Source organism: Mustela lutreola, chromosome 16 (genome assembly GCF_030435805.1).
Source record: "Mustela lutreola isolate mMusLut2 chromosome 16, mMusLut2.pri, whole genome shotgun sequence".
In the NCBI taxonomy this organism is placed as follows: domain Eukaryota; kingdom Metazoa; phylum Chordata; class Mammalia; order Carnivora; family Mustelidae; genus Mustela; species Mustela lutreola.
The window spans coordinates 53,937,284-53,949,165 of NC_081305.1; positions in this window are offsets into that span (position 1 = coordinate 53,937,284).

An 11,882-nucleotide genomic window follows, 5' to 3' on the forward strand; every position below is an offset into this window, starting at 1 on the left:
TTTATGAGGGACCTTAATCTGAAATTGCCAGAGGAGGTTTTTTGTTGTTTCTTAAAAGATTTTACCTATTTACTTGGGAGAGAGAGAGCATGAGAGGGGAGAAGCTCAGAGGGGGAAGCAGACTCCCCGCAGAGCTGGGAGCTCGATCCCAGGACTCCAGGATCATGACCTGAGCCGAAGGCAGTGCCTTAACCCACTGAGCCACCCAGGCACCCCATCAGAGGAGTTTCAAATGAGTTTGTTTTTTCTTTAAGATTTTATTTATTTGACAGGCAGAGATCACAAGTAGGCAGAGAGGCAGACAGAGAGAGAGGGAAAAGCAGGCTCCCCGCTGAGCAGAGAGCCCAATGCAGTTCTCAATCCCAGGACCCTGAGATCATGACCTTAGCCGAAGGCAGAGGCTTAACCCCCTGAGCCCCCCAGGTATCCCATTAACTGAGTTTTTTGCATTAAAAATGCCTTTAGTCTTATCTTTTGCGAGATGCAGGTATGACCTAATGTGTTAGCTGCTCACCTGGAAATTCCTGGAATTTCTGGTATTTTTATTTTCACTCTTCCTAACTGGCTAATTCTTTTCAGAACTTGTCTCTTTAAAAAAAAAATTTTTTTTTTTATTTGTTTATTTGACAGAGAGAGAGACACAGCAAGAGAGAGAGAGCACAAGCAGGGGGAGTGTGAGAGGGAGAAGCAGACTCTCCACCGAGCAGGGAGCCCAATGTGGGGCTCGATCCCAAGACTCGGGGATCATGACCCGAGCCGAAGGCAGACGCCCAATGACTAAGACCCCCAGGCACCCCTGAACTCATCTTTTTTTATATATATATTTTATTTATTTGAATGACAGAGATCATAAGTAGGCAGAGAAGCAGGCAGGGGTGGGGGGGAAGCAGGCTCCCCACTGAGCAGGGAGCCCGATGTGGGGCTCAATCCCAGGACCCTGAGATCATGACCTGAGTCAAAGGCAGAGGCTTTAACCCCCTGAGCCACTCAGGTGCCCCCTGAACTCATCTCTTTATGGAAATTCGTCACCTGGAGAAAGTGGCAATCAAGGTAAATGACTATTATTTTGTTTTCCGCCCTCTTCACTTAAAGCCCACAGGTTGATTTAGAATCATTTGCCACCCAAGCTGTCAAAGGTGACAGTTTCACACAATGTCGTATCACTACATAAGGTGGGCCTCCTATCTTTTCAGCTCCTCGTAACAGTTCACCTCCTTCCCGGCTTCAAACTGCTCAGCTAACAGCCACCCAGGTGCCCCCAGTACACTCATTTTATATTTTTGTGGTGATATCTCACTTTTAGGTACCAGTTCTGTATCAGTCAATATAGGCTTAGTAATGCCTTGCTATCAATACCCTAACAATTGTGGTGGTTTACAGGAGTATAGTATTTTAAGTTCATGCCACACAATGACTACAGGTTAGCTCCACGTCTTCCTCACAGCCCAGACTGAAGCTCGTGTTCATGTGAAATCCTGTTTGTCTTAGTGCAAAGGAAAGAGAACAGGGCAAACAATTTGCAGGCTCTTAAAGACTGACAGTGATACATTCTACTTCCCTCCACAATTCATTTCTTGAAAAAGTCACATGGCCAAGCCTTTAAGAAAGGGCTATGTAATCTTTTGGTAAGGCAGCACGGCAACTAATAATGATAATATTAAAATATATATTAATAAAAGTGAATTCACGCTATCTCCATATTAATTTACTGTCACTGTGAAGTAATTAGAGTCAAAGTGTAGTAAACTTCAACGAAGATCCTAGGCAAAAATAATCCTATCATGTTTTAAAAATTACATAGACTACGTGACAAGGGCAGCATGTAAACTGCAAGAAGTATCCTGTATTAAAGTGTTCTAAAGTGCTATTTTCCTAAAAAAGTATAAAGTTATTAACTTTGAGTGTTAAGAATGCACACTATGGTTAAGGACGCACACTTAAAGTCATCATTAAGGAAAATAATAAATGAAAAGAAAAGAAAAGAAAGAAATCACTAAGGGAATAGGAACAGGGTGTATATCTTCCAAACTAGTCAAAGACAAAAGTGAAGAGCAAAAATAGAATGATTAAAAACCACAAACCAAAAGAAGGCTAAAAAGTAGACTATAAAGAAACAGAATAAGCTGCCCAAATAGAAAGAGGTAGGATCAAAGAATAATTTGTTATTAAGTTAAATGAAAGTGAATTAAATGCTCTGGTTTATATACAGTTTGTCAGACTTGGTAAATAAAATTAAGATACTGTGTTTTTTTTTTTTTAATGAAATAACCACATAAAAAATATGGAATGGATTTTCTTTTATGAAAAAGCATCTCATGCAAATACTAAACATGACAAAACTAGTAAAACTAAATATCAGAAAAAAATCGGGGCGCCTGAACGGCTCAGTGGGTTAAAGCCTCTGCTTTTGCCTGGGGTCATGATCCTGAGGTCCTGGGCTCGAGCCTCACATCGGGATCTTTGCTCCGAGGGGAGCCTGCTTCCTCTTCTCTCTCTGCCTGCCTCTCTGCCTACTTGTGATCTCTGTCTGTCAAACGGATAAATGGAATCGTTTAAAAAAAAAAAATCTCGGGGCGCCTGGGTGGCTCAGTGGGTTGGTGCCTCTGCCTTCGGCTCGGGTCATGATCCCAGGGTCCTGGGATCGAGCCCCACATCGGGCTCTCTGCTCAGCGGGGAGCCTGCTTCCCTTCCTCTCTCTCTGTCTACTTGTGATCTCTGTCTGTCAAATAAATAAATAAAAAATCTTAAAAAAAAAATCTCTAAGGAGACAGTCACTAATCATGGGAAGAAACGCTAATGCTAAATTCATACATTAGACAGGGACTCAAATTATCTAAAGTAAAAATGTAAGATTTACAATCGTAAGAGGCAAAGTTACAATCATAGAGGGAGATTTTAGTCCCTTTCTACCAGCATATTACAGAATAAACTGATAAAATGTTTATAAAAGTTTTGAACATACTTAATAAAAATCAGTATAATGGAGGTATTGTATGCAACATCCTCAAAATTCACAGAATTTTCAAGTACTTCTTTTCAAAGTTTACCATGTTTGCCATGTCCTGGGCTTTATTATAAAGCAAATTTCAACAAACTTCAAAGGACTAAATGTATGTGCAATTGTGTTCTGTTAAGCTCACATACACTTGAAAGTCAATAACAAATATTAGCTAGAAAGCTATAATTTTGGAAACTAGGAAAAAATTATATGTATCCCATGAATCAAAGAAGAAATAATTATTTTTCCAACTTTGCATTCTTATCATTTTTAAGTATAAGAAGGATGAAAATCTAAATAATGGTCCCTATGTACCTACAAAATAGATTCAACAAATTCACCATTTTGTTATGTATCTATTTTCCATTTAGTTATCTACCTATTTATCTTTTCAGAATCATCTGAAATTAAAGATACCATGACACCTTAATTCTATATTATCTGCATCCCGTGCATAATCATGATATCATTACCAAACTTAAGAAATTAAATAGGAAATTAAAAAACTGGGTTTCCCTAAGTGATTAAAAGTGTACATCATGGGTGGCTGGGTGGCTCAGTCCTTAAACATCTCCCTTTGGCTCAGGTCATGATCTCAGGGTCCTGGGATGGAGCACCCAGTTGGGCTCCCTGCAGGGAGCCTGCCTCCTCCTCTCTTCCCCATTCCCGCTTGCTCTCACTTATCACTGCCACTATCTCTGTCACTCTCTGTCAAATAAATCTTTTTTTTTTTTTTAAGATTTTATTTATTTGAGAGAGAGACAGTGAGAGAGAGCATGAGCGAGGAAAAGGTCAGAAGCAGACTCCACATGGAGCTGGGAGCCTGATGTGGGACTCGATCCCCAGACTCTGGGATCATGACCTGAGCGGAAGGCAGTCGTCCAACCAACCGAGCCACCCAGGCATCCCTCTGTCAAATAAATCTTAAAAAAAAAAAAAAAAAAAAAAAAAAAAAGTACAGGGACGCCTGGGAGGCCTCAGTTGGTTGGACGACTGCCTTCCGCTCAGGTCATGACCCCAGAATCCCGGAATCGAGTCCCGCTTCGGGCTCCCAGCTCCACAGGGAGTCTGCCTCTCCCTCTGACCTTCTCCTCACTCATGCTCTCTCTCACTCTCTCTCAAATAAATAAATAAAATCTGAAAAAAAAAAAAAAAGGACAGTAGGACATTTTGCTGTGGTCTGACAACAGGTCACATTAACAGGACTAGTCCCTTTTGAGCCTGGGTCTCCACTTTGTTGTTGGGGTATCACAAAAATCCTCTTCTGCCGTGGGAAGAGAAACTCAAAAGCAAGGTCTTTATGTGACATCTCCAAGCACAGATAGTTTGGAGGCGTTCAGGTGAAATGTTTGTGTTTGTGTGTGTGTGTGTGTGTGTGTGTATAAGAAAAATTTTTCTTTATTTCCCAGGATGTGTAACAGATTGGAGTTTGGAATAGGGCTGGTTGGTTTGATCTCCAGAGACCGCCAGATGCTTCCTCCACCGCTGCAGAGCGCCGGCTCCCCTTCACCCCCGGGCCTCCATCCACCCCTCTTCCTCACCGTCGGGCACGCACGGTTGACTTCCCGGTTCTACTGGCCCCGGTGCCTCCCCCTTCCACGACCTCTACTTCCAAATACCCTAGAGTTACTTCTCTTCAGTGCACACGTCTACTGAGCCCCGTGCAGAGCACGATGCCCATCATCACAGGTCTTCCAGGATTCTCCCGTCTGGTGCAAGAGCAACCCGCACTACAGTTGGAGGTAACCCTCCGACTGCCAGACACGCTACTGAGCATGCGTACCGGCACCCGGAGGCGCGGTGGTCAAAAGCGCATGCGTAGCGGTCCCGGCGTGCTGCTGAAGCGCGGGCAGGAAAGGCTTTCCCGAGGAAGCTAGACCGAGAGCGGGAGAAGCCGGCGGAGGTTCCTGCCCCGCACATCATTTTAAGAAGACCGCTCCCATTGTGCAGCCGATCAGTGCGGGCGGCCGTATGACTCATTACTTATCCACGGTGCCGAGTTCCAGTCTTTAGAAGGATGCGGCCATTTACCTTCACCTGCCCAGTCATGAGCGAGGGAAGTGATCCGCGCTGGGGGGATCCGGAAGCGGAAGTGGTGTGTGCCGTCCTTTTAAACCCCCTGTGGCGCGCTGAGGAGGCTGCAGCTGCCGGTTTAGAGGTGCGGCGCCTAACGAGGGCTGGGGGTGGTGATGGGGGGGTGGTGATGGGGGGGTGGGTCCCTAGGCGATGAAGGCAGCCTGGGGGCATCTGGCGTTTGGCGGTGGGCTGGAGGATGTGAGGACTGGAGAGGTGGCTTGGGTGTGAGAGCAGGTGTCACGGGAGTGGGTCAGCGAGGGCTAGGGAATCCTCCCTGGGCAGTGCTTAGTTGGCTATGTGAGTCCGACAGCCTAAATGTGGTGGGTCCCTGAATGGTGTGACTTGCTTCAGGATGAAGTAGCAGCGTGTGGGCTGCCTCATTTGTGTTTTTTTTTTTTCTTCTTTAAGATTTTATTTATTTGTTTGACAGAGACAGAGATCACAAGTAGGCAGAGAAGCAGGCAGAGAGAGAGGAGGAAGAAGACTCCCTGCTGAGCAGAGAGCCCAATGGGGGGCTCGATCCCAGGACCCTGAGATCATGACCTGAGCCGAAGACAGAGGCTTTAACCCACTGAGCCACCCAGGCGCCCTAACTTGATTTTTCTTATTTAATTTTGTGAATTACGTTTATTGACTCTGGGATATTAAATCAACTTTGTACTCCTGGGGCACCTGGGTGGTGCAGTCGGTTAAGCATCTAACTCTCGGTTTCAGCTCAGGTCTTGATCTCAGGCTTGTGAGATCAGACCCCACGTCAGGCCCAGTGGTGAGTCTGCTTGAGATTCTCTCTCCCTCTTCTTCCTTGCCTCCCCCTGCTCTCTCTCTCAAATAAATCTTTAAATAAATAAGTAAATAAAATATATAAGATATTTTATATTATATATAGTTAATATGTAACAATAATAGTATAAATAAAAATAATAAAAAGTAAATGAAATACATCTTTAAAATAATAAAAATAAATCAGCTGTGTACTCGTGGTATAAAACCCATGATGACATCCTAAATTAGCTTTTCTCTGCATTGCTGAATTTGACTTACTATTCCTTTGCATAGTATCATTGGTGTTCATTTATTAGATTTGCCTGTAATTTCTTTTCTTTCTTTTTCTGTTCTTAAAACTCAGCTTCTGCCAGTTATATTTTTCTCAATAGACTATACTTTTGTGAAGTTGCAGATTTTAATATATAATCAAAAACTCAAAAACAGCGGCGCCTGGGTGGCTCAGTGGGTTAAAGCCTCTGCCTTGTGCTCAAGTCATGATCCCAGGGTCCTGGGATCAAGCCCCGCATCAGGCTCTCCCCTCATCGGGGAGCTTCCTCCTCTCTCTCTCTGCCTGCCTCTCTGCCTACTTGTGATCTGTCTGTCCAAAAAAAAAAATCTTTAATAACTCAGAAACAGCTCTATGAACCTGGGAAAGTCCTTGCTGGCTGTTAACACTTTTCTTGCAGAGCAAAGCACCAGCCAAATAGCAAGCCCAGATCAGTTCAAACTAGTCTGAGATGCAATGGCTACCAAATTTGACCTTTCACTGTCTTTTACCCTCATTATAAAACTACAAATCATGTGGTGGGTGGGTGGAGATCTAACGTGTTAGACATGCAATACATGAAGACGCATGACCTTTAAGTGTGCAGATTTGCCTCTCCATGTTGATGCATCAACCTTTTCCCACCGAAGTTTCTTTCTTTCTTTCTTTTTTTTTTTTTTTAAAGATTTTATTTATTTATTTGACAGAGAGAAATCACAAGTAGATGGAGAGGCAGGCAGAGAGAGAGAGAGAGAGAGAGGGAAGCAGGCTTCCCGCTGAGCAGAGAGACCGATGCGGGACTCGATCCCAGGACCCTGAGATCATGACCTGAACTGAAGGCAGCGGCTTAACCCACTGAGCCACCCAGGCGCCCCCCACCAAAGTTTCTATAAAAACTTTTCCTAACTTCTCCTCAGGGGATCAGCCTAAGGATTCCTTCCCTTGTGCTACCTCCCTGGTGCTTGACCATAAGTCCCAATAAAGCCTTGCATGTGCTTTTAAATTTTGGGTCCAGGGGCACCTAGGTGGCTCAGTTAAGCAGCTACCTTCGGCTCAGGTCATGATCCCAGGGTCCATCCTCATTTCCATCATTGCTGAGTCCAAGCGTTCAAGTCCAATAACAATAATGAGGGAAGTTATCAGTCTGTAAGTATGTGTAGGATGTATTATGAATATTAAGAGCATCTCAGTCTTGGACATTGTATTTCTAGAACCTTAAAGTGTTCTAACTAACCACTTAAGGTGTCAAACTTTTGTTCCCAGAAGCCTGATCAGAGTCAACAGAAGGCCCATCTTGGAGTTCTGTGTGAGGGTAGGTCCTCTGCAATAAAAGCAGGGATTCAGGGCCTGTGATTGATGTGCCTTCTAAAGTAAATACTCCCCTTAAATCCACAGCTCTCACTCTCCGGAACACAAAGATGCCATGATGTGAGGAGGTAGAGGTTCCTGAACAAGAAGTGTCTTACTGGTGATGGTTCTCTTGACTAGAGACCTCTAATCAAGACTCAGAGAAGAGCTGGAAGTCATTTGAGAAGATGTAAGAGTCACTGGCCATTTTCCAAGAGCAGCTGAAAGTGACCAAATCGCAGGTGAGCCGTCTTTCCGAAAGATTTGAGGACATTTCTAGAATGTTCATAATGAAGAGCAACACTACACAAACGATAAAAGTCAGGTGGAAAAAAGGCACAGAAAGAAGATTGAGACGCAGCCAGGTGGAGCATGGGTGCATGTACAGATGGCGAGTCATTCCAAGCGTTTAACGTCAAAACATTGCTATGTAAACCATGAGGTTCAAAGTGGAGTTGACAATTTTCCTCTGGTGCCAATGGCAGCCATAATCTAAAGAGAAACAGGCATTTTTATTTTTAAGATTTTATTTATTTGACAGAGATCACAAGTAGGCAGAGAGGCAGGCAGAGAGAGAGAGAGAAGAGGAAGCAGGCTCCCTGCAGAGCAGACAGCCTGATATGGGGCTCAATCCCAGGAACCTGGAATCATGACCTGAGCGGAAGGCAGAGGCTTTAACCCACTGAGCCACCCAGGCATTTTTATGAAGTACATTTTTTGCCTAAAATACCTTTTCCATTAAGACTGTTCCTCATAGTCAGTAAATGCTTTCTGGCACTTAGGCACAAGGTCTTCCTCAAAAACCAAAAGAGTTGCCTAAAATCGGGATCACCAGTCCCTCCTCCCTTTCTGATTTGAACTCACTCCAGTTTCTTTTAATCTCCTCCTTCCTCCAAAAGTAGTTTTTATCGGGATCACCAATGACTTCACGTTGTTAAATCCCACACTCAGTTTTTATTTGACCTTTCAGCATTATCCGGCATTGTCAGTACTTCTTCCTTAAAATAGTGTTGTCATTTGGTGTTCAGAATGCCATGCTCTTTGGATTTTCTGCCTTACTGGCCGCTTGTAGGGCTCAACTTCTTTTTGTAATTTTGTCTTGTCTCCCGTCCTTAACCCCCAGAGTATCTCAGGGCTCATTCCTTGCATCTGTTGTATTTGTACTCTGTAGTGTTCTCATCCAGTTCAGTTTAAGGCGTCCTCGTATGGTGATGGTTTCTTCTTCATATCTCTAGCCTGCACTTCTCCCCTAAGCATCGCCCCTATATCGTACTGACTCCCTGACATCTCTAAGGTACACATCTGTACAGATATGTCCAGCTAATCATTTCCCAAACCAAGCTCCTAATCTCACCTGAAACGTATTCCTTCCATAGTTTCCCTGTTTCAGTTGATAGCTTCTTCTAGCTTCTCACACGAGGGGTCAGCAAACTTCTCAGCAGCTGTAGACAATACAGAAGCCAATGGGCATGTCTCCCTTTCTTACGCTTTTATCAATATCTCTGTTTCCCATCCTCTGAGTGCAAATCCTGTTGGCTCTGTTTACACAGTAGACTTCAGATCTGTCATTCTTCATTGCCATAGTCAGAGCCTAGTCAGAGCCATCATTATAGGTCACTTGGACCACTGCAGCTACCTCCTCACTGTTTTTCTTGCTATTGTTCTTGGTGTCTTTCAGGCCCTTCTCCAGATTGCTTTCTTGCTTTGGCCCTTAGTATTTTCTTTTTTTTTTTTTTTTTTTTTTTTTTTTTAAAGATTTTATTTATTTATTTGACAGAGAGAAATCACAAGTACATGGAGAGGCAGGCAGAGAGAGAGAGGGAAGCAGGCTCTCCGCTGAGCAGAGAGCCCGATGCGGGACTCGATCCCAGGACTCTGAGATCACGACCTGAGCCGAAGGCAGCGGCCCAACCCACTGAGCCACCCAGGCGCCCCAGCCCTTAGTATTTTCTTATAAATTTTAGAATCAGCTTGTCAGTTTCCACAAAACACCTCCGAGTATATTGGTTTTATCCAGTTGCTTGGGTCTATCAATTTGGGGGATAATCAACATTTTTATACTGTGAAATTTTCTCTTTTTAAAGATTTTATTTATTTGACGGAGAAATAGAGAACACAAGTAGGCAGAGGCAGGCAGAGGGAGAGGGAGAAGCAGGCTCTCTGCTGAGCAGGGAGCCCGATGCGGGGCTCGATCCCAGGGCCCTGGGATCATGACCTGAGCCAAAGGCAGCTGGTTAACCAATTGAGCCACCCAGGCTCCTCAAGGCTGTTAAATTTTATTATATGCTTTTTTTCTAGTGTTTTCCTGATGCTTTTTTGTTATCAAAAATCTTAGATATACGGAAAAGTTAAAAAAAATTTTACAGTGAGCTTCGTATACCAACCAACTAGATTCTGTAATTAACATTTTACTGCACTTGCTTTATCACCTTTGTAATGTTGTGATTCATAAGAAATATACATTTGGTCATTCAGACAACCAAAATACATCTCTCATCTGTATTTGGTCTTGTCCCTAGTTCCTGGCTCATAGTTCCCCAAATCCTTGAAATTTTCTAAATGTTGAGAGTGATAATACTATCTTTTGTGATATGAACAATGACTTTTGGAAGCATCCAAGGATGAGGGCTGGTTGCCAGGAGAACCAACCATGTGATTAGAGGGCTGGAACTTGGAGTCACGCCCCCTGACATAAGGCAGTGGGAAAAGGGCAAGAGGTTGAATCATTTGTCTGTGGCCAGTGATTTAGTCAGTTATGCCTGTGCAGTGAAGCCTCCATAAAAACCCATTAGGACAGTGTTAGACAGCTTCCAGTTGGTGAACAAGTGGAGACTGGGGAAAGTGGTGCACCTGGAGAGTGCATAGAAGCCTCCTGCCCTTTCCCTGTACCTGGCCCTCCACATCTCTTCTGTATGGCTGTTCCTGTGTTCCTTTTATGGTAAACTGCTAATCTAGAAAGTAAAATATTTCTCTGAGGTCTTTGAGCTACTCTAACAAATTAATTGAACCTGAGGAGGAAATTGTGGGAACGTCTGATTGATAGCCTGTCGATCAGAAGTACAGGTGACAATCTGGACTTGTGATTGGCATCTGAAATGGGAGAGGGGAAGGGAAGTCTTGTTGGACTGAACCCTTAAATGGTGGAATCTGATGCTATCTGCAGGTAGATAATGTCAGAATCGAGCTGAGTTGTAGGAGCTGGTGTCCCAAGTATTGTTTATTTTTGTTATGAGGAAACCATTACCCTACCATGTTGGATATTGAGTCTCAGAATATCAAAAGAACCTGCCTCTCCATTTAGGCATCCCTTTCTCCCTTGTTTTTTTGATGTATTTTGAAGTAAATTGCAAACATTAGCAAACCGCTCCCAAAATACTCCAGCATGTTTATCATTAACTTGGGGTTTAATATTCATTTATGGTGCTTTTATTTATTTTGATGTAAAATTTATATACAATGAAATCTTAATGAACTGTTAAGTAGTTAACAAATCTTAATGATTTTAAGATTTTTAAGATTAACAAATCTTAATGAACCATTTAGTAGTTTTGACATATGTATGCTCACCTGTGTTATATCCATTGACATGACAATGTGATTTTTTTTTTTAAAGATTTTATTTATTGGGGCACCTGGGTGGCTCGGTGGGTTAAAGCCTCTGCCTTCAGCTCAGGTCATGATCCCAGGGTCCTGGGATGGAGCCCCGCACAGGGAGCCTGCTTCCTCCTTCTCTCTCTCTGCCTGCCTCTCAGCCTACTTGTAATCTCTGCCTGTCAAATAAATAAATAAAATTTGAAAAAATTTTACAGTGAGCGTTCGTATACCAACCAACTAGATTCTGTAATTAACATTTTACTGCACTTGCTTTATCACCTATGTAATGTTGTGATTCATAAGAAATATACATTTGGTCATTCAGACAACCAAAATACATCTCTCATCTGTATTTGGTCTTGTCCCTGGTTCCTGGCTCATAGTTCCCCAAATCCTTGAAATTTTCTAAATGTTGAGAGTGATAATACTATCTTTTGTGATATGAACAATGACTTTTGGAAGCATCCAAGGATGAGGGCTGGTTGCCAGGAGAACCAACCATTTGAGAAGAACCTACACTGGGATGTAATCGTGGAAAATTACAGCAACCTCATGTCTGTGAGTAAGGACCTTTGGTGAGCCCCCAGCCTATTGCCATTCCTTTCTTAACTGCTGGAATTTATAAGTTTTCTGAATGTTTAACATCTTTGAACTTCGGATTTATAGATAGTAAAACATTTGTGTCTGTCTGAACCTGGAGAAATGTTCTTGCTCTCACCCCCCAAATGAAAAGTTTTGCACTTTGCTGAAGTGCTAACTTGAAACAGTCCCTTCCAACTTCTTCAGAGGTTCCAAAGACCAAGCTCTTGGTGACATGCAGATTGTTAGGCTTCCAAC